The sequence below is a fragment of the Eublepharis macularius genome, chromosome 11 (genome assembly GCF_028583425.1).
Source record: "Eublepharis macularius isolate TG4126 chromosome 11, MPM_Emac_v1.0, whole genome shotgun sequence".
In the NCBI taxonomy this organism is placed as follows: Eukaryota; Metazoa; Chordata; class Lepidosauria; order Squamata; family Eublepharidae; genus Eublepharis; species Eublepharis macularius.
Window position 1 is genome coordinate 87,741,709 of NC_072800.1, and position 21,543 is coordinate 87,763,251.

Here is a 21,543-nt window from a genome sequence, read left to right on the forward strand (position 1 = left end):
TTTTAAAAGTCATTATTCTAAAAGAGGTAGACCTAAAACAAGATGGCTGGACTCAATAAAAGAAGCAATGTCCTCCAGTTTGCAAGATCTCAGCAAGTCTGTTAACCAGGGCCATCCCGCCCACTGAGGCCGGCCTGGCAGCCACCTCAGGGCACTAAGGCGCCAGAGGAGCACCAGCCCGGGGGCAGGGGCGTGCACCATGGAGCTGCCGCTGCCGCCAGCCAGGAGCATGTGCTGGCGGCGGCAGCATGGGGCAGCTGAGCGGGCAGCCTCCTGTTCAGTTGCTCTGTGGGCCAGGCGCAGCCAGCGACCAGGGCGGCCGGCTGCGCTTGGCCCGCACAGCAACTAAACGGGAGGGCTGGAAGCCCCCCCACGCACGCACCAGCCCTGCGTGATGATGTCACATGCAGTGACGGCATCACACAGTCCAGTGTGCACACGCGCATGTGCGTGCACAGTGGCAACCATTAAGCTGCCTCAGGTGCCGGCGACGCTGGAGCCGGCCCTGCTGTTAACGATGGGATGTTTTGGAGATCTTTCATTCATTGGATTACCATAATTCAGAGGCGACTTGATGGCTCATAACACACACACACCCTTCTGAGAGGCAGTAGGGGTCGGGGGCTGCCTGCAAGAGATCTCCCGCTATTGCAGCCCTATCTACGTCCATGACAGCATCAGGGGAGGGGTCCTTCCTCTAGAGTAAAATGCAGGAGTTTTGCAGATACCATGGACAGCCGAAAAGACAAATAAGCGGGTACTAGATCAAATCAAGCCTGAATTCTCCCTAGACACTAAAATGACAAAACTGAGGCTATTGTACTTTGGTCACATCATGAGAAGACAAGATTCTCTGGAAAAGTCAATAATGCTAGGAAAAGAGGAAGACCTAAAACGAGATGGCTGGACTCAATAAAAGAAGCCACGTCCTCCAGTTTGCAGGATCTGAGCAAGTCTGTTAATGATAGCGCATTTTGGAGGTCTTTCGTTCATTGGGTCGCTGTAGGTTGGAGGTGACTTGACAGCACATAATGCACACACTCTAGAGACCAATATGACATCCTGGATGCCATAAATTAATTATGCATAGCCCGATAAATTATTGTTTGCCTTGAACCTACAGGGCTCCAGCAGTTAAACCAGAGGTAATCTCCCCACCGAAGCACACCTATATTTGCCTATGACCTGTTCCGGGTAAAAGTTTCATGGAATAGCCCAGACAGGCTTCAGATTAATGCAAGGACTTCATGGCCTTCCCCCTTCTATTAACACAACTAAGTACTATGACTCTTCCATCCTTTTTCACCTGTTCTCTATTTGCCTATGATCAAGTGTGCTATTATGCTCTGCACCCAACAAACAAACAAAACCCTCTGTTGACCTTCATATATTTGCCAGCGGCATTCCTAGCACATGAAAAGTCTGCATTGACAGGAGGGAGACCCGCCCCGACACGGTTTCCTGGTCTTTTGTCATTCAGAAACCTGAAACGAAAAACCAGGTTTTTCGTTACTGCTGTTTAGAAGGTCAAGCGTTGGTTGGTGTGGACCACAGCAGAAACTTTGAGCTACCATTTGACTGGGGAGAAGGTGAATGGGAGATATTTTAATAAAGAAGTAGGAAACCAATTATGTCTTGATCTGGATAGCCCAGGCAAGCTCGATCTTGTCAGATTTTGGAAGCTAAGCAGGGTCGGCCTTGGTTAGTAATTGGATGGGAGACCTCCAACAAAGACCAAAGTTGTAGAGGCAGGCAATGGCAAACCACCTCTGATAGTCTCTTGCCATGAAAACCTCACAAGGGGTCGCCATAAGTCAGCTATGACTTAATGGCACTCTCCACCACCACCATGAAACTATTTAAAAGGAAGATGCATTGAGAGCAGGGGTCTCCAACGTGGTGCCCATGGGCACCATGGTGCCCACCAATACCTTTCCTGGTGTCCACCAAGTGTTTTTAGAAAGTAGGTGTGGCCAGGTGTGGCCGTTGCCCAGCATAGCTTCTGATTGGCCATTGGAGATCTGACTGGCTGGGCAGATTAAAACAATCTTGTTTCAGTAGCAGCTGCCACCACAATGTTGGCTTTATTCTCTCATTCCTCTTTTCCAGTGTATTTTTTAAATTACTCCCTTCTCTGCATTGGGGCTTTCTCTGTGTAGTTGGCTCTGCCTCTTGTTTTGTGATTGCAGCCACCACCCTGTCGCAGAATTCCAAAGGTGCCTTCAGGCTCAAAAAGGTTGGGGACCCCTGAGTTAGAGTGCCGTAGGTGTGGAAAGAGGTCAGAGAGCTATGACCCTGCGGTTTTCAAAAGTTCCATTCAAAGAGCCGTTCCTACACGGATTTGTCTGCCATAGAAACCCTCTGTGTTGTAGCAGATCCCGGGACATGTTTGAAAGTCACAGGGAAGACAATTCAAGAGTAGGTGTTTGAAAAATAGTCCTTTTTTTGGCAATGCCCGTTTCTGTCAAGTCATATGATCACATGGAAGCCTGCTGGGAGACCATGGGAAACTTGCACACATTGACTGTAATGTGTAAACATTTGATCCTAACCCAATAAAAAATTTTTCAAAAAAAAAAAAAAAAAAGGAAACTTGCACACACTCAGCCTAACCTACCTAACAAGGTTGTTGTGAGAATAAAATAGAGGACAGCAGAAGGACATAAACCACTTTGGGTTCTCACTAGGGATGCCAGACCCCCGGTGGGGGCGGGATCTCCCACCCCACCTCTCACACCTCACCCCCACTTACCTGGCCAGTGGGGGGGTTGCACCTTCTGTGCGCACTCCCCTGCGGCACTGCGCGCTCCCCTGCGCAGCAACTGCCACTGCGTATCGGGCCTGTTTTGGGCAGCCGTGGAGCACAGGAGCGCTCCTGTGCGCCGCAGCACCTCAAAACGGGCCTGATCCACGCCCAAACCATCAGGCCTAGCCAGCCTGGCAGGTACATCTCATCTTTGTAAATGATGTGTGACTTACCCGTGATGGCCCTGGGGCAGACATAATCCAAGCAAGCTGGCACACCGGGAGTCTATGCCAGCCACCAGGCTGACTGCCATCACTGCACAAGCATAAAACTGCTCAAAATGGTGTTGCTTTTGAATTGTGGTTGAGTCGCCAACTTTTATTTACTTCATTTATACCTTCCCTTTCTCCCCAGTGGGAACTAGGGTTGCCAGGACCCCTCAACCTCCCGGCGGGGGATTGGGGCCTGGCACTAACCTGTGAGGAGGGGGGGGGTGAGTGCACGCGAAGCGCACGCGCACTCCTGCAAGCGCGATGATGACACTTGACATCACCACACAGCCGTTCTGCTCCACAGCGGCTCAAAATGGGCCCAATCCGTGCCCAAACGGGCCCATTTTGGGTGCTGTGGAGTGCAGGAGTGCTCCTGCACTCCACAGCGCCCGAAACGGTCCTGTTTGGGTGTGCATTGGGCCTGTTTTGAGCCGCTGCGGAGTGCAGGAGCACCCCTGTGCTCCACAGCACCCAAAATGGGCCCGTTTGGGCACGGAGTGGGCCCATTTTGAGCCGCTGTGGAGCAGAACGGCTGTGTGGTGATGTCAAGTGTCGTCATCGCGCTTGCAGGAGTGCGCGTGCGCTTCGCGTGCACTCACCCCCCCTCCTCACAGGTTAGTGCCAGGCCCCAATCCCCCGCCGGGAGGTTGAGGGGTCCTGGCAACCCTAGTTCCCACTGGGGAGAAAGGGAAGGTATAAATGAAGTAAATAAAAGTTGGCGAGACAAGCACAATTCAAAAGCAACACCATTTTGAGCAGTTTTGTGCTTGTGCAGTGATGGCAGTCAGCCTGGTGGCTGGCATAGACTCCCGGTGTGCCAGCTTGCTTGGATTATGTCTGCCCCAGGGCCGTCACGGGTAAGTCACACATCATTTACAAAGATGAGATGTACCTGCCAGGCTGGCTAGGCCTGATTGTTGCCTTGCGGGAGCCGAAAGAGCTGCCTGGAACAGCCCAACATTTCACTGACAGCTGTGCTTTGCATGGAGAATTCAGTGGTGGAAGGGGAGTGAGTTCTATTTATCAAACATCAGTGCATACTAGGAAATGCCGACTGCAAGGATGGGGCCAGCATGTGCCCATAACTGTGGTGAACACATGTAGCTTTGAACAGGGCAAGCATACCCAGCCCTGCTCCCTTTGCCTGTTTACGGTGTCTTCACAGAGAACTAATGTCCTTTCCAAACACTTGTCTGCTATTATTGTAAAAAGAATTTAAAGACCTATGTAAGAACTCTAGGTTTCCCAGCTCCAAGTTGGGAAATCCCCATCTGGGGGGTGAAACCTGGAGAAACCTGGAGAAAGTGGGTTTGGGGGAGGGAAGGACCTTAGCATGGTGTAATTCCATAGAGTCCACCCCCCAAAGTAGGCATTTTCTCCAGGTGAACTGTTCTCTGTGGCTTGGAGACCAGTTGTAATTCTGGGAGCTCTCCAGCCGCTACCTGGAGGCTGGCAACCCTAATGAACTCGAACTCTTACACAGGCAGCAAAGTCTGCCTCGATGGACAAATTCCTTCCCTCAGATTAAACTGCAGGTCAGGTTGGCCCTACAATGAGGAGAGAGCGTCAAAATTTCTTTTTTTCCCCCCGCTTTGCAATTAAGAATTCTCCTTGGAAGAGCAGTCTCTGGGGAAGGTTCTATACCCATAACAAAAGTGTGGTTCCAGACAATTGACATGTTTATATTACAGTACGATCTGATTGTCCTGTCAATCAGGCTTGCTGGGTGCCATGTGTCCTGAGGAATATACTTCTGAAGAATTATTTGTATTAACCGTTGATCTTCTATTCTGTAAACAAATAACAATTATTCTATATACAATTGGCGCTGAAGGGTATAAAGAGCCTTCCAGTGCTACTGGTCTTTTAACACATGTCTTCCTTAAATGAAGTATGTGTCATGGGCTTATTAAATAAATAAACCCATATTTTTTTGAAGATCACTGCCTTTGGTGTCTTGATTATGTGTGAAGTCATTGGCTGAAAGGGGAGGTTTTAAATTAAAACACAGAGCACTCTAAATTAAATCCCCTTTCAATTATCAATCTTGTTGCTGAGGAATGTCTGGTAAGATTTCTGCAAGGAGCCTCGGGGTTTCCCAGGAACTCGTTTTCAAAAATTGCTGATCATATCTAACCCCTCGTCAGAGAGACGGAGAAAGAGGTCTATCCCTCCAGTTGCATCACCAGGTCGACTTTCAGGAGGGGCTGTGGCACAGAGGTAGAACATGTGTGTCGTATGCAGCAGTTCAACCCTAAAATCTCTAGTTAAAAGATTTCAGGTGCTGGGAAAGATTTTTTTAGCCCAAGACCCTTAGAGTAGGGAGGTGGGATAAAAATGTCTTAGTGAGACAGACATGCTAAGATCCAGAGGAGTTAGCCGTGTTAGTCTGTAGTAGCAAAATAGAAAAGAGTCCAGTAGAATCTTTAGACTAACCAACTTTGCTGTAGCATAAGCTTTCGAGAACCACAGCTCTCTTCATCAGATGCATTCAGTTTTTAATTTTTTTGTGCTGTTTTTAGATATTTGTACATGGTTTTAACATATGATGTATTTTCGTGTTATTAGCTGCTCTGAGTCTGTTCGTGGGGAGGGTGGGGTATAAATCTAATAAAATAAAATATAAAAAGAAATAGCATGTAATGAGAATTTGAGTCCCACCCAGATGAGGATTTTGTTTAAAGAAAAATGCACGAGGGGGGGGGGGACTTCTGACTATTCCCAAGACAAGACAAAGAGAGGGAATAAATGAAACTGTGAGTGTGTAAGGGAAAATCCTTTCCCAGGCAAGCTTCATTTCTGCTCTAACACTAGAAAGATGCAGGATTTAATTCCTCGATTTGGGATCTGAAGGGAGAGCAACATTAAAGACGGGCAATTACAAAGGAAAAAAGAAGCTGGGCCATTACTGCACAACAAAAGCAACAGAGATCTCCCTTTGAACTCGCACTTCCAGGTTTTGCAGGCAGTCATTAAGGTTAAAATGACATACACTGGCTTCTAATTAAGTTTTATAGAAAAAGGAGCCTATTTTTAATACCCCGTTAAGACACATTTGTCATCACTGCCATTGATCAAAGTGGCCCACAATTATCAGCACAAGCTCAGCTACTTCTGATCTAGTGCACATCTGAGTCGGTAGCTGTTGCTTGGCCATTACAAATGTATCTTTCTAGAGAAAGACTTAAACAGGAAATCAGGGCTGTCTGACCAGTAAGCAAACCTTGGCTATTATCTAGAGTGCCAAATTTTGAGGGGCAGCACCTATGCAACTTCACATCACTTCCACTAAAAAAAAATTGAAGGTAACGTAGGGTTAGTTCTAGGGATCAGAGGTAACTCTATAGTAAAGCCATAGAGTTTCCAGCAATTCCTAGAGCTACCTATGTCACTTCCTTTTTTTAAAAAAATGGAAGTGTTGTGATGCTGCAACCGGTATCATGCTTCCTCCCCCATGTCCCTACCCATTGTCCTTCTGCCAGTTGTCAGGCACTGCCTGGCAACCCTAATTAACGGCTTTTGAAGAACTTTACTATTTTTGTTTTTAATTATTCATTCTGAAGGCCCGGTAAGTAAAACATTCCTTCTAGACAACTCACTTCTCTTTGTATTTAAATCATCAAAGACATAGGTCACCTAGGGAACCAGAACACCTTGAGCCAACTTGCATGAAATAGAAGGTGCATATCTATTTTGTGGCTCAGGGATAGAGGGCCTGCTTTGTATGCAGAAGGTCCCAGGATCAATCCATAGCACTTCCATTTCAAGGACTGCAGGAACAGGTCGATCTTTGCTGGAGACCCCGGACAGCCGCTGCCAATCAGAGTAGACAGCTCTCAGTCAGACGGACCAATGGTCTGACTTGGTACAAAGAAACTTCACCTTCATACCTAATCATGACGTGGCTGGTCCCTGTGTGTGGTTGATGAAAATCCCCCATCAGGGCTACCCAGAGACAAGACAGCGGTTTCGGCTTACTCAGGAAACTTCCAAGATGTTTCTCTCTCACACACACACACAGACACACACACAGAGTAATCAACCACAGAGAAAAAAATCAACCCCGTCTGATTCAGGAGCGTGGACTACAGAGAGTACTTATTATCAGTTACAGTGCAATCCTAAGAACACTTTCCTGGGAGTAAGGTCCATTGAATAGACCTGAGTAGGATTCTGAGTAGACCTTCATAGGGTTGCCTCTTAATGAGGGGGAAAGGTGGAGAGGTACGAGACCCTTCTTTTTAGATCGGTTTTTAACTGAATTTTTCGTGCAAACCACGTGCTCTTTCGTAGAGCTGCAGCCCTTCCACTAAAATGCATCGCATTCTTACCTTGCCCTTACCCCAAAGGGCAGCATTCATGCCCCCTTTCCATTTTATCACAACAACAACCTTGTAAGGTAGGTTAGGCTGAGAGAGAGCGTGACTGGTCCACAATCACCTGGCGAGCTTCAAGGCAGAGGGCTGCAACCAGGGGTCATTTCATAGAAAAAGAGCTGCAGGAACTCATTAGCATAACTCATTAGCACAACTCATTTGCATATGACACACCCTTTGACATCACCAGAAGTGTGTCATTAGCATAACTGATTTGCATATGCCCCCTCCCTGACATCACCTATCCTGGCTGTTTTGGACCTAATCCTGGCCATTCAGGGCCGAAATTGGGCCCAAAATGGCAAAAAGAAGCTGAAAATGGCTGAAAAGGGGCCCAAAATGGTCAGGATCGGGCCGCTGCTGAGCAGGAGAGTGATCCACCACCCGTCAGAGGCCTGATCCTGGCTGTTTCAGGACCAATCCTGGCTGTTTTGGGTCTGATCCTGGCCATTTTTGGCCCAAATTGGGCCATTTTGGCCCTGATCCAGGCCAAAATGGGCCCCAAATGGCCAAAAATCAGGTGGGCGGGGCCACCTGACACGTGGCCTTTTTGGAGAACTACCGGAACTGCGTTCCTGCACGTTCCCCCTCGAAATGAGCCCTGGCTGCAACCCTGTGGTTTTCAACTTAGATCTCCTAGTTCCTAGTCAGACACACCCACCACTTCACCCACTCAGCTTTCCATCCTTTCTTTTAACCAGGCATGCCACTAATTGACCCCCCCCCCCATAGAAAAGCTTGTTCATGCCTCTCGACCAGAAACAGTCTCCCTTAACATGAAACGCATTTTTCATCCTGATCATAAATATGCCAAACTGGAAGTCCATCGAAACGCTTAGTCCAACAGGACTGACTTTTCTTGTGTGTGGAATTTTTCCTGTATTTAAACTATAAACAATAACATAAAAGCTACAGACAACACACAGAAGATTTTTAAAAAACCTTCTAAAAAGAAGACACACGAACAATACATAAACAAGTGAAAAAAGAAAAAAAAGAAAAAACCCTTAAACTTAACAACAGATTGAGTTCCGATTTTCTCTGCCACAAATATGGATCTTTTTCAGCGTCTCACTTATTCTAAGTTAAACGTAAGAGCCCTCTTTTTTCTATTGTTCCTGATTCTTAATCCATAAATCCAGATGTCATCAGGTCCTTATTATCCATTTCATGTAAAAAGTCTATAAACGGTTTCCATTCGGTCAAAAATGTAACTCATATCTTTTCCCTAATCAGGGAAGTAAGTTTTGCCATTGATTTTTCTGATGGATTACAGGGGATGGGTCTGCAGTCAGTAGAAAGTTCTGTGCCAGCCAAAAGACTAGCCACGGGTGACTTCTGGCCCACCCTTTATTATCCTGCCAACAGTGACCTGGTGGGTGGTGGCTGTGTATGTAAACAAAAGGTAGCCTCAGGCACAGGAAAGCAAGGGCCGGCCAGCCCTATCCGGCAGATACGCCCTCGCCTCTCGCCCTCCCTTGGCATAAAATATTGGTCTCAGCCACATGAGAGGATGGAAACACGGGACATACTTGGAAGGCACCCGATACCACTTCCTCGCTCTTCAGGGAGGCCAGATCTGGCCAGCGGTTGTATGGGAGGTCTTTTTAGAAATTCTAGTGAAGTGGTTGTCTTAAGTCCACAACAGAAGAGAGACGGGATGGAAAAATGCAATTTAATCCCAGTTGAGGAACTGTGTGCATTTTAATAGCCAGGGGAGAAGCAGAAATTAATGGAGAGACTGTATTAGATCATGGTCGAGATGGGTAGCTGTGTTTGTCTGTAGCAGTAGAAAAAAAAGCAAGAGTCCAGTAGCACTGGACTTTTCATGCCTCACAAAGTTGGTGGTAGGGTATGAGCTTTCGTGAGCCACAGCTCACTTCTTCAGAAACCGAAAAAGATAATGGTTAGTGTGGGATTAGAACTAGGAAGACCTGGACTTATATTTTTGCTCAGGCTTGACCCTCACTGGGCAAGCAAGCATTCTCTCTCAGCCTAATCTGCTTCATGGGAAAAACAAATGGGTGGATCCCCAGATCCCAGCTCGGCTAGGGATCCTGGAGGTGTTTTGTCATCTTCTGGACATGGAGCGGGGATCACTAGGGCAGTCGGGGGGGGGGGTGTCATTGTGAATTTCCTGCATTGTGCAGGGGGTTGGACTAGATGACCCAGAGGTCCCTTCCAATCCTGTAATTCTATGATTCTTATTCATTTTTTTACTTCATTTATACCCCACTTTTCTCCCCAACGGAGAACCAAAGTAGCCTTACAGCATCGTTCTTCTATCCTCCATTTTACCTTCGTTCACCTGAACAGGGTTTCCTGCAGGTGCCAGGCTGCACATGGGCAAAATCAACAGCAGCCCGTACACGGGCTTTCTCTGTGGTGGCCCCTACCCTGTGGAACGGCCTGCCTGAGGAGGTCAGGAGAGCCCCCCCCCTCTCCTGGCTTTCTGCAAATGATGCAAAACCCAATTATTCAAAATGGCTTCTGTATTGTAGGGAGGGGCTCTCAGATGCTTCGCTAATGAATTAAGGACCATAGACTTCACCACTATGTTGCCTTACGTTGTCTTAAATATGTGCTCCTATGAGCTACCTGTGCTTCATGGGGTCTAATGTCAGCCCTAGAATTGCTCATGTTCGGTTCCAGCATTTCTTCAACTCTGTATTGGATTCTTGCTAATGCCATGTCTTTGTAAACTTCTGTTCATTTACCCTATGACATTGTTTATGGAAATGCCCTTGAAATGGACTGTACTAATCTCACAGTGTAATCCGCCTTGAGTCTCAGTGAGAAAGGCGGACTATAAATGACATAAATAAATAAAATCTTCATTAAGATCCCTGTGAAGTAGGTTAGACCGAGAGTGTGTGACTGGCCCAAGGTCACCCAGCAAGCTGCCATGGCAGAGCAGGATTTGAACCTGTGTCTCCCAGATCCTAGTCTGGCACTAACCTAGCTTTATGGCAGTTTAAAGAGTTCGATCTAGGACCTGGGAGACCTGGATTGAAATCCCCACTGAACCACGAAGCTCAATGGGAGATCTTGGTCTATTTACTCACTCAGACAGCCTACTCTACCTTACAGGGTTGTTGTGAGGATAAAATGAGAGGTAGAAAGAATCAGATATACTGCCCTGAGCTGTCTGGAGGAAGGATAAATAAGCTTTCAAGGGCTGGGGCCGACTTCATCAAATGCATGGAGGAAGATATTTGGTAGACATGCAGACAGGAGTTTTTGAAGAAGAGCAATTGAAATTCAGGAAGTACAGAATGGGATACTGTTATTAGGGTTGCCAGCCTCCAGGCAATGCCTGGAGACCTCCTGGAATTACAACTGATCTCCAGATGACAGAGATCAGTTGTCCTGGAGAAAATGGTGGCTTTGGAGGGTGGGCATTTTTTTTTCCAAATAGTATTTTATTTGGATTTTTGAATTCGATTAACAGCAGTAACTACAACAGCAATTAACATCAACAAGTATTTAACTAACATAAATAAAATACACACACAATAGTAAAAGTGTAAGGGGCGATGAGAGTTGACATCACATCTCTTAATCACGGTACCCTACCCATGCATAAATTAACAATACCAACAGTGGATTGATACATACAATGGTTAGAGGTATGCCATAGAGTAGTAGAGGTCTTGTTTTATTTTGTTTGAGGACCATTTTTCTTCTTTAGTTAAATAATCTAAGATTGGGAGCCATTGTTCTAGAAAGTAGGACTTGTAGTTAGGGTTTTCCCTCTGCGCTAGTTGATCTGTGATTTTTTGCATTATAAAGTGGTCCGAGATTCGAGATTTCGAGATTCGAGGGTGGGCATTATAACCTGCTGAACTCCATCCCCCTCCCCAAACCCCACCCTCCTCAGGCTCCACCCCCCAGAATCTCCACATACTTCCCAACCTAGAGCTAGCAACCCTAAAAAAATGCAAGTGAAGAAAGGCATCGGGGAAGCACATATAAAACTGGCCAGACTCCTGGTCCATCTAGCGTAACGTTGCCTCTTCCAGTGTTCCCAAAACGATGGAGGTCAGGCAACCCCCCTTCAACTTCCCTTACTTCTTGCCTCGTCCCTCCAACCCAGCCCCCATCCCATGTCAAAGCAAGCAAGCCGGCCTCCTCAGTTCCTGCTGCCACATGCAAAGGTTTGTGGGTTAGAAGAGGAATCGAACTGGACTTCCCCAACCCTGCCCAAAGCCACACACAAGCCGGGTATTGTTAAAATCCAAAGCAGTTGCTCTTGCAAGACACTTGAAGATTGGGTTTAACGGAAACCCACACACCCAACAGGGATCAACAGAGAGACTTTCAGCTAGAGGGAAGTGCAAACTATTTATGTTCCGACTGGGGATGAGAAGATGTTTGTAACCCTTCTCCCTCCAAGTCTGTACAATGGTCTCTCCCAGGGCTTTTTTTCTGGGAAAAGAGGTGGTGGAACTCAGTGGGTTGCCCTCAGAGAAAATGGTCACATGGCCGGTGGCCCCGCCCCCTGATCTCCAGACAGAGGGGAGTTTAGATTGCCCTCTGCGCCACTCAGTGGCGTGGAGGGCAATCTAAACTCCCCTCTGTCTGGAGATCAGGGGGCGGGGCCACCGGCCATGTGGCCATTTTCAAGAGGTTCTAGAACTCCATTCCACCGCGTTCCAGCAGAAAAAAAGCCCTGGTCTATCCCAACCCTGTTATCCCAAATGCCTTTTTAACTAGAGATGCTCAGAACTGAACCTGAAATCTCATATATGACATGTATCCTCAACTGCTAACCTCTATACATGTACAGGAAAAACTGTCTCATGTACATTTCTTTTTCTTGAGCTTGTAGTAAAGACACAAGAGCCCTGCCAGAAAAATGCTTGCAACTGTGACTCTCTCTACACGAGACGCCGAGGCGCATGTTGGTCAAGTGTGGGGAGAGGCAATGTTAGCCAAGAAGTGTAGTTTAAAAAGTCAGATCCGGCAGAGATCGCTCCTCAGAGGTTTTGTTAATTTCATCTTTGCCTCTGTCAATTACATGCCTCCAGTCTAAAACTGTGTGGGATGGCAACCAGAGGGCTGTGAGGAATGGAAATGGACTGGAGCTGCCTTCCAGAGCTGGGCTTGGACCTGGAGAGGTTCTAATGGGCTGAAGTTCCCCTTCTGGCATTTCACAGCCCCTTCACACAGCTCCAGTATATAACAAAGCCTTTGCCCTGCCGCCAGCTCTGTGTTTTTAAACTACCCTTCCCAGCTAGCACTGCATGTCTCGACACGGGTTCTGCACATGTCAAATGTCTCGTGTAGAGAGACTCTGTATTGTTAGGGTTGCCAACTCCAGGATGTAAATTCCTGGATATTTGGGAGTCGATCCTGTGGGGGGCAGAGTTTGGTGAGAATTCTATATACATTCTATATACATCGCCCTCCAAAGGAGCCACTTTTTAATAGGGAACTGATCTCTGTAGTCCAGAGACAAACTATTACTCTTGGAAATCTCCAGGCCCCACCTGGAGGTTGGCAACCTTGTTTATTGTAGCTGTGTAAAGATTTGGAGGCCCTATTTGGGTGGAAAAGCTACACAGAAATGTTATAGGCAGACAGACAGAAACTAGCCTTGAGGTCGTTAGCAAAGAATTCTTAGCTCTCTCATAAAGCGACAAGTGAACTTCCAAGGCTGTTTGGGGTATGTGTGTGCATGTGTGCAATCAGGACAATGAAACTGGTTTTGAACTGGTTTCAGATCTGTTGAACTTTGAAAAGCATAGCTGTGCCCCACAAGAAGCCACGCAAAAACCTAATCAGGAACTTGCTTTTCTTATTCTGTCTCCCCTTCCCCAAACCTGAAAGCTGCGCATCTTTGAAGTAATCATACAACACCTAAAAAAAATAATAATGGTATCCTTGCTATTTAGCATGGGTGGGGGGGGGAAATAGCACAGATTGCATAGAGATCTTCCAGGGCCTTTATTTCAGCACAGAATCATTAACACAGTCAGTTGCCTCAAGCATAATCGCTAATGTATTACATTAATCAACTGACAGAAAGCATCTACCTTAATAAGTAACCGGCACTGTGCATAACCCAGACCGCCTGTCTCTCGAATATACAAAGCTGCCTTATACTCAAGCAGGCTGATAAATAAATCGTTATGTAGGCCCCAAAAACCTAATTAAATGATTCCATGTTTGGGCATTAGCAGAGTCTATCGTATGGCATAGGAAGCATGATTAAAGGTGGTTGTGAGCTCATTCTGCGGGCTGGTGTGTGTGCAGGAGAGAAAATAACAAATCATACACTTGCTCTATATTTAGAAAAGAAATGAGTTCTTTATTGCAGAAACTCCATACTCTGATAGGAAAGGAGGACAGATAGATCCTAACTACCTATCTAGTCTAAGGATGGACATGGATGGCAGGGCAAGGCCATCCTTAGAGTAAACAGTCAACAGAGTGCCCTGACCTCTCTGTCTTTCCAACTCTTTGGTTTGTCCCCCTCTGAAACCTGAGGAGAGAGACAGTGCTGGATCCTCCTCTTCCAACAGGCTGATGGATCCATTTAGTATGCAATAGGCAGTACCTTTCTGAGGCGTTAGACCCCAAACACACATTATACCAAAAACAGGAGCCAAACTGACTGTATTTTCCATTTTCCTGGTAAAATTGAAATAATAGTGAAATAATTGTGATATACTGGAAAGTTAGTGTACTCTTCCTACCTCTCCACCATTGCCAGGTCCATGTTGGGAAATTCCTGGAGATTTGGGGGGGGTGGAGTTTGGGGAGGGTGGGATTTGGGAAAGGGAGGGTCCTCAGCTGGGTAAAGTTCCATATTCCACCTTCCAAGTCAGCCATTTTCTCCAGGAGAACTGATCTCTATCACTTGAAGTCCAGTTGTAATTCTGGGAGATCTCCAGCCACCACCTGGAGACTGGCAACCCTACGCCACACCATGTGTGCCCACACACACACACACACACACACACACACACACACACACACACACACACACACACACACTTATTCACTGGAAGTCTCTTCTGGAGGGCAGGTGACCTCAAACATGTTGGCATCACATCTTCAGCTCCCCATGGCTGAGGGGATGAGACCTGGGTTACCCTTTATGTGGAATGTGGGCCTCAGGGTCAAGTTTTTTTTTCGAGCTTTGCTCTCTGAAAAGCTTTCTGTAAGAAATTCGCATGAGCCCCTGCAAGATGCTCTTAATTTAGTTTAAAGGTACAAGCTCCTTGAAAACTCTTCCATCAGCGGCATGTAGAACAGGATTTGAACTCGCTACCCAGTGGGCACACCGCAAGCAAAACTCCTTTGTGACTGAAAGCCTGGTTTCTTCCGCCAGCTGATGTTCCCCAGGGATTGCCAATTTCAGATTGAGAAATTCTTGGAGATTTGGGGGTGGGGTTTGGTGAGGAGGAGGGGCCTTAGCAGGGTATAATGCCAGAGAGTCCACCCTCCAAAACAGCCATTTTCTCCAGGGGGGCTGATCTCCGTCACCTGAAGGTCAATTGCAATTCTGGCACATCTCCAGGCCTCACCTGGAAGCTGTCAACCCTGTAACAGGATCTGAACTCGCAACCCCACGGGCAAAACACCTTCATGACCGTTTCAGGTGGGTAGCCATGTTGGCCTGCAGTCGAAGACCAGTAACACCTTAAAGACCAACTAGATTTCCAAGGTATGAGCTTTCGAGAGTCAGCTCTTGAAAGCTCATACCATGGAAATCTAGTTGGTCTTTAAAGTGCTCTTGGACCTGGATCTTACATTTGTGGCTGGAAACCTGGTTTCTTCCACACCTTAATGGGAGCATTGCTAGAGGAGCAAGCAATTTCCCCGCAACACAGGCTTCTGTTTATTAGATTTCTACAGGCCTTCGATGCACAAGGTTCCTTTTCTCATCTTTGGTGGCTGGCAGCTGTTGTTGGTTCCCCATCTTCAGCTGTGAGCTGTGAGCAACAGCCCTGCCTCCTCCTGCCAGCCCTCCAGGGAACTGGGCTGCAATCAAGGGGAGCAGCTTCTGCTTCAGAAGCCGCAGGCGTTAATCCCAACGGGGAAGCTGTAGCACAAAATTGCCTTCCAGCCTCTCTGCTTTGGCGATAATATCACGGGACCTGACATCACCGAGCGCTGGTCAAGAGAGAGGCAGAAGCAGAAGCGAAAGGCAGCCAGCCTGCTGGAGCAGGGAAATTTTTTACCAGCATTGCTGCTTGGTATCTGTAGGAACAGGCCCAGCAAATTCCTGCCCTCGGCGGTTTGATCAGAGCAAAGAAATCAGCCTCGTTCTGCAGTTGAAATTAAGCGGAAAGGGTTTGCACACCAGGCCACTTTCAACCCTCCCATCCACCTGGCAGTAATGCCCGGTTATGGCTTTGTGGGTGAACCAGGGGTGAGGCTGCCACGGACAGCCAAAAAGACAAATAAGTGGGTTCTAGATCAAATCGAGCCTGAATTCTCCCTAAAAATGACAAAAACTGAGGCTATTGTTCTTTGGTCACATCCTGAGAAGACAAAACTCTCTGGAAAAGTCAATAATACCGGGAAAAGTGGAAGGCAGGAGGAAAAGAGGAAGACCTAAAACGAGATGGCTGGACTCAATCAAAGAAGCCACGTCCTCCAGTTTGCAGGATCTTAGCAAGTCTATTAACAGGACACTTTGGAGGGCTTTCATATAGGCCATTTCCACACTACTCAACCGCTTCCGGAACACTGCGGACCGTTGCGAAAAAAACGCGGAAGATAGCGACTTCTCGTGTGTGTTTTGTGTGCTGTCACACAAAACTCGCATGAGAAGACGCTATCTTCTGCGGTTTTTTCACAACGTTCCACAGCGTTCTGGAAGAGGGTGAGTAGTGTGGAAACGGCCATAGAGTCGCCATAGATCGGCGTCAACTTGAGAGCACATAACACACACTGTTGTAATACAAATGGATGGGTAAGATATAAAGGCATATCTAAGGCTACCCCTGGGGGGATTGTGGCCCACTATGATGTTAGCCTGGGGAGACCCAGTGCAAAGGTTTGTTTGCTGTGAAATACACTCCTAGATTCTTTTTTCTTAAAGAAAAGGAAAAGCATTTTTGGGAGGGGGTGACTTGGAATGAGGAAGGGGCTGCAATTCTTCTGTCATCCCATTGCTTTCCCATTGCTATTCCACTCTTGGCCCAACAGCAAGACTCTAAATGCACATTTGCCAAGGCCTTTTTTCTGGGGAAAGAGGTGAGGGAACTCTCACCCGGAGCAACTCCCAGGAGGAGGTGGCGTGCCTCTCACTACATGTGTGTGTGCACACTCTCCTGGGACTGCGCGATGACATCACTTCCAGAAAGTGACATCATCACGCAGGCCATGGCCGCCTCAGGGTCCTGTTCTCCATGGGAGGCCCAATTCGGTCTGTATAAGGCTAAATTCGGCCGAGATCGGGCCTGAATCGGCCTGGAAGGGGCTGCTGATGGGTGGGGGAACCCTCAGCAGCCCAATCCAGGCCGTTTCGGGTCTGATCCAGGCCCCAAAGAGCCCAAACAAGCCATTTTAAAATACCCACATGGCACCCGTCACCTAAGTATTTTAAAGAGGTGCCAGAATGCCATTCCGGGGTGTTCCGGCTCAAAAAAAGCCCTGCCCGTCTCCCCTCCCAATTCTCTTAGTTCCAAATCACTTTTTCCCAAAGCTCTTTTCCCTAAAAAGGATTTTGTCCCATGTAATGTGTAGCTCATTTCTCACTGAGCAGCCATGGGCCCAACCCACGGGCTCCTCAACAAGGTTTCTGAAACGAACAGGGCATAACATTTTCCGACATCTTTAGGTGTCCTTGTGTTCACAAGGGGATCTTTTCTGATGAGTGCAAATAACTAAAATTAGTCCCAAACAGGCAGTGATGGTTTAGTGATATCAGCTGAAGCAACTCCACAGGTTTGCCGTCAAGTGTACTTTGGCCTTCAGGTCAGGAGAGGTGGCCTGGCTCTGCCACTGCCAGAAATTCCTTCAGCCAAGATGGCTGCAGTTCATTTGGCACCATCTTTGTAGGGGCATGGGTCATGCCAGTACAAATATGGTGCTAGAATTTCAGGCACAGCGGGCCTCCCTGGAGTTGGGGTAAGCAAATAGAGGCACTCAAAGGAGAAAACGTAAGGTCCCAGACAAAAAAGCTCTCCTCTTAAATTTCAAAAATATAACAACAATTTACTGAAATGTGAATGTGCAAAGGTGCGATCAATCATATATATACATAATAAATAAATAATAAATATTTATTTATCTGGAATAAATAAATATTTACTTATTACTACTCCGTTTCAAGTTATTGCTTTGAAATATACTTCTTTGAATAAGAGGAAGCCCCTTTTCTGAACTGCTGTAAGAAACTCATTGGCACTTTTGGTAACGACTATACTGTCGTATAGACTGGTGTACTGGGACATTTGGTCTTGTATTCGTTTCCAGATTTACTGGTTATGTCACTGTTTATTGAAGAATGTGGATTCTGGTTGCCTTGTATTTTTGACAAATTGGTACTAGTAACAATATCTGTGTGTTATCTCTAGAAAGGATTGACTGTGATATATGTAATTGGAATAATATTTTGTATATATATGATTGACTGCACCTTTGCCCATTAACATTTTAGTAAAATTGTTGTTATATTTTTGAAATTTAAGAGGAGAGCTTTTCTACCTGGAGTTGGGACTGAGGCTATTGATGTGTCTCCAGCATTTTGTTAAGGAACTTGCCAGTATGGCTAACAATAACCCACAAGGCATTTCCAATTGGTAAATCACAATTCAATATCCTGCCAACTTCTGTGGGAAAAATAAGCAGGGAAACGCGCCTTTTGTCAATATTATCTTCAACAAAGGAGAATTTTCTATAGGATGCAATAAAACACACTGATGTCCATGTATTCAATAATTTATGATTTTAAAAAGTATTCTTCAGTAACCCTGATGCGAAATCATATTAAAGAATGCATTTCCTCACAAGCCTGCTTTGCATTCCACGGGTACCAAGCGTTTTGTAAAGCCAACTGGATCACAAAAGCAGGCTACAGAGCTCATGTTATTTTACTGAAGCCAAGGTGCTTCATATATTTTGAGGAGACAAGCAAGGTTGTCAGTAGGGTTGCCAGCTCCAAGTTGGGAAATTCCTGGAGATCTGAGGGGCAAAACCTGGAGAAACCTGGAGAAAGTGGGATTTGGGGAGGGAAAGGACCTTGGTATAACATAACTCCATAGCGTCCACCTCCCAAAGTAGCCATTTCCTCCAGGTGAACTGATCTCTGTGGCCTGGAGAACAGTTGTAATTCTGGGAGATCTCCAGCCATTACCTGGAGGCTGGCAACCCTAGTTGTCAGCTTTGGGCTGGGAAATTCCTGGCAATTTGGGGGATAGAACCCAGGGAGAGCAGGGTTTAGGGAGGGGACGGACCTCAGCTGCGTATAATTCCAGACAGTTTATCCTCCACAGCAGCCATTTTCTCCATGAGAACTGATCTCCGTGGTCTGGAGATCAGCTGTAATTCTGGGAGATCTCCAGCCACCACCTGGAGGCTGGTAACCCTAGAGACAAGGAAGATAAACTGGGATATTTCACTGAGTTGCTATTGATCAACAGCCAGGTATCTTGCTTCCCCTCCCCTCTGCGATAAGCTATCGCGTAGAACATCTAACTTTAAATGAAAACCAGCCTCCGCCGCTAGTCAAATGAGTCACTGACGTTGAACAAAACAAAGATAATTACTTGGTGTATGAAAGTCAAAGCAATTATGCTGTGTTAGCCGGTTGGAAGATAAAACCGAGCTATTGTCTTGGAGCAGTGTCCATATATAACGTAGGTTTGGCAAAGATATTCTTTAGAATGTCTGTAAAACAAGACTCTCGGTGCTGGCAGGGGTAGGGGAACCACACTTCCACCAATATTTATGAAGATAATTCACCTGCCTGTTTTTCCCCCCTTGGCATAGGTGCTGGGCATCTTTATCAGCTACCTGGGTGGAAGAAGTCCAGCCCTCCATGTCTGGGCAAAGCACTGTGGCATACTTTGCAGTGCACCACCCCTGAAATTTTAGCCAGATGTCGTGTTTAAAAGCCCAACAGGAACAAGGAACAAATGAAGCTTCATTCAGCAGGGGAAAATAAACACACAGCATACTTTTACATTTAAATGGGTGCAGTTCCCAGCAGGATGAAAAAACTAGTTGCCTAGAAAATCTCATGCTAAACTAGACAATCCATTTCGAAGGAAAGCAGTGCTTTGGCTGCTTCACCCTCCATCCGATTCCTTCAATTAGATGCATTTTCTGTCAAAGATTATACAGTTACCCAACACCCTGCCCAGAATCCAGGCCCTACGAAATTATTCACAACTGAAGAAGTTTTTGTTCTTTGCCAAGGAAGCCGGGAAGATTCTCAAAGTTCCACTTACCTGGTTGTAAAATCCAGAAATAATAATCACGGGTCCCTTTCCTTCTTCAGCCCTGATGTAACTTTGCAGAGCTCTTTCCAACCCAGCTGTCTCCTGCCCTGCTACCTCCGGCAGAAGGGGGCATGTCCAAAAGGAAGGTAATTTAATAGTGGAACTTGCCAGCAGGAAACCTCCCGCCCTATGGCCACTCCCTTTCCCTTCTCAGTCAGAATCCCTGAAGGGCTTACAGATTTCCTCAGCCAGGCCGTGTGCTTCGGAACTTGCTGAGGCAGAAAAGATACCAAGGAGACGTCTATCATTTTTTTCTGCTGGAGAAACAGGTGTGAGCTCTTTCCACGCACAGCGCTTTTTAACCTAAGAGGTTTCAAGCATGCACCTAAAAAAAGAAGAGCAATAAAGTACATCCCATAAAACTACATGTAACAGGTTCCCTGCTGAGTGTATGGAGAGGTGTGTGTGTTTATAACATAGGTTTGTCTTATGCAAGAACCTCAGTCTCTCTCTACACGGGATGCCTCGGAGTGTGTTCGTCAAGTATACGGAGACACAATGTTAGCAGGGAAGCATAGTTTAAAAAGACAGAGCCGGCAGAAACTGCTTTTCAGAAGGTTTGTCAATTTCATCTTTGCCTCCTGAAGGCTCTGTCGATTTCACCTCTCCTGTCTAAAACTGTGTGGGATGGCAACCAGAGGGCAGCAAGGAATGGAAATGGGCTGGAGCTGCCTTCCAGAGCTTGGCTTGGACCTGGAGAGGTTCTAATGGGCTGAAGTTTCCCTTCTGGCATTTCACAGCCCCTTCACACAGCTCCGGTGTATAGCAAAGCCTTTGTCCTGCAGCCAGCTCTGTCTTTTTAAACTACCCTTCCCGGCTACCCTTTCATTTCCCAATATGAGTTCTTCACATGTCAGATGTCTCGTGTAGAGAGACTCTTGGAGTGGTCAGAGTGTTGGTCTAGGACAGAAAAGGAGCAGGTTCAAATCCTTAACCATGAAGCTCTGAGGAGGACCTTTGGCCTATCAGGCTAGCCTATTTCAGGAGTGTTGAGCATGCAAAAGAGTGGCGGGGAAAGAGAACCACGTTCAGGGCTTTTTTTCTGGGAAAAGAGGTGGTGGAACTCAGGACCACACAATGACGTCACTGTGGGTCAGCTGGAACAAGGGGGGAGCTTTTTAAAGTTTAAATCGCCCTCGGTGAAAATGATCACATGGCCGGTGGCCCTGCTCCCTGATCTCCAGACAGAGGGGAGTTTGGATTGCTCTCTGCGCTGCTCCAGCAGCGCGGAGGGCAATCCAAACTCCCCTCTGTCTGGAGATCAGGGGGCGGCGCCACCCATCATGTGACCATTTTCAAGAGGTGCTGGAACTCCATTCCACCGCATTCCAGCTGAAAAAAAGCCCTGACGTTCACCATCCTGAGATCCGACAGAAGATGAGTAATTCTCAAGCAATGGCTTTGCTCTTTGATTTGCATTCATTATTCTAAACTTCTTTTCTGCCAATTCAGGTTCTTGAACAACAGGTCCAAACACAGATCAAAATGAAGAAGCATCTGAAGTACGCTGTGGCTCATGAAAGCTCGTACCCTACGACTAATTTTGTTAGTCTTATAGGTGCTACTGGACTCTTGCTCTTTCCCACGGTTCCAAATACACACTTAATTCGAACCCCTGCTCTACCATTGAAGCTTACTGACTGACCTTGTACCCATCACACTATCTCAACCTAACCTACCATACA

General features: G+C 46.7%; 1 protein-coding gene across 1 annotated transcript in view; it reads right to left on the reverse strand.

Moving 5' to 3' along the window:
• The window catches only part of VILL (villin like), a 72,696-nt gene extending 52,778 nt beyond the window's left edge, over positions 1 to 19,918 (reverse strand). The window contains exon 1 of the mRNA XM_054990873.1: positions 19,808 to 19,918. The gene's annotated coding sequence lies outside the window, so the exon portion shown is untranslated. The remainder of the gene's footprint in view (positions 1 to 19,807) is intronic.
• Positions 19,919 to 21,543: the final 1,625 nt, after the last annotated feature.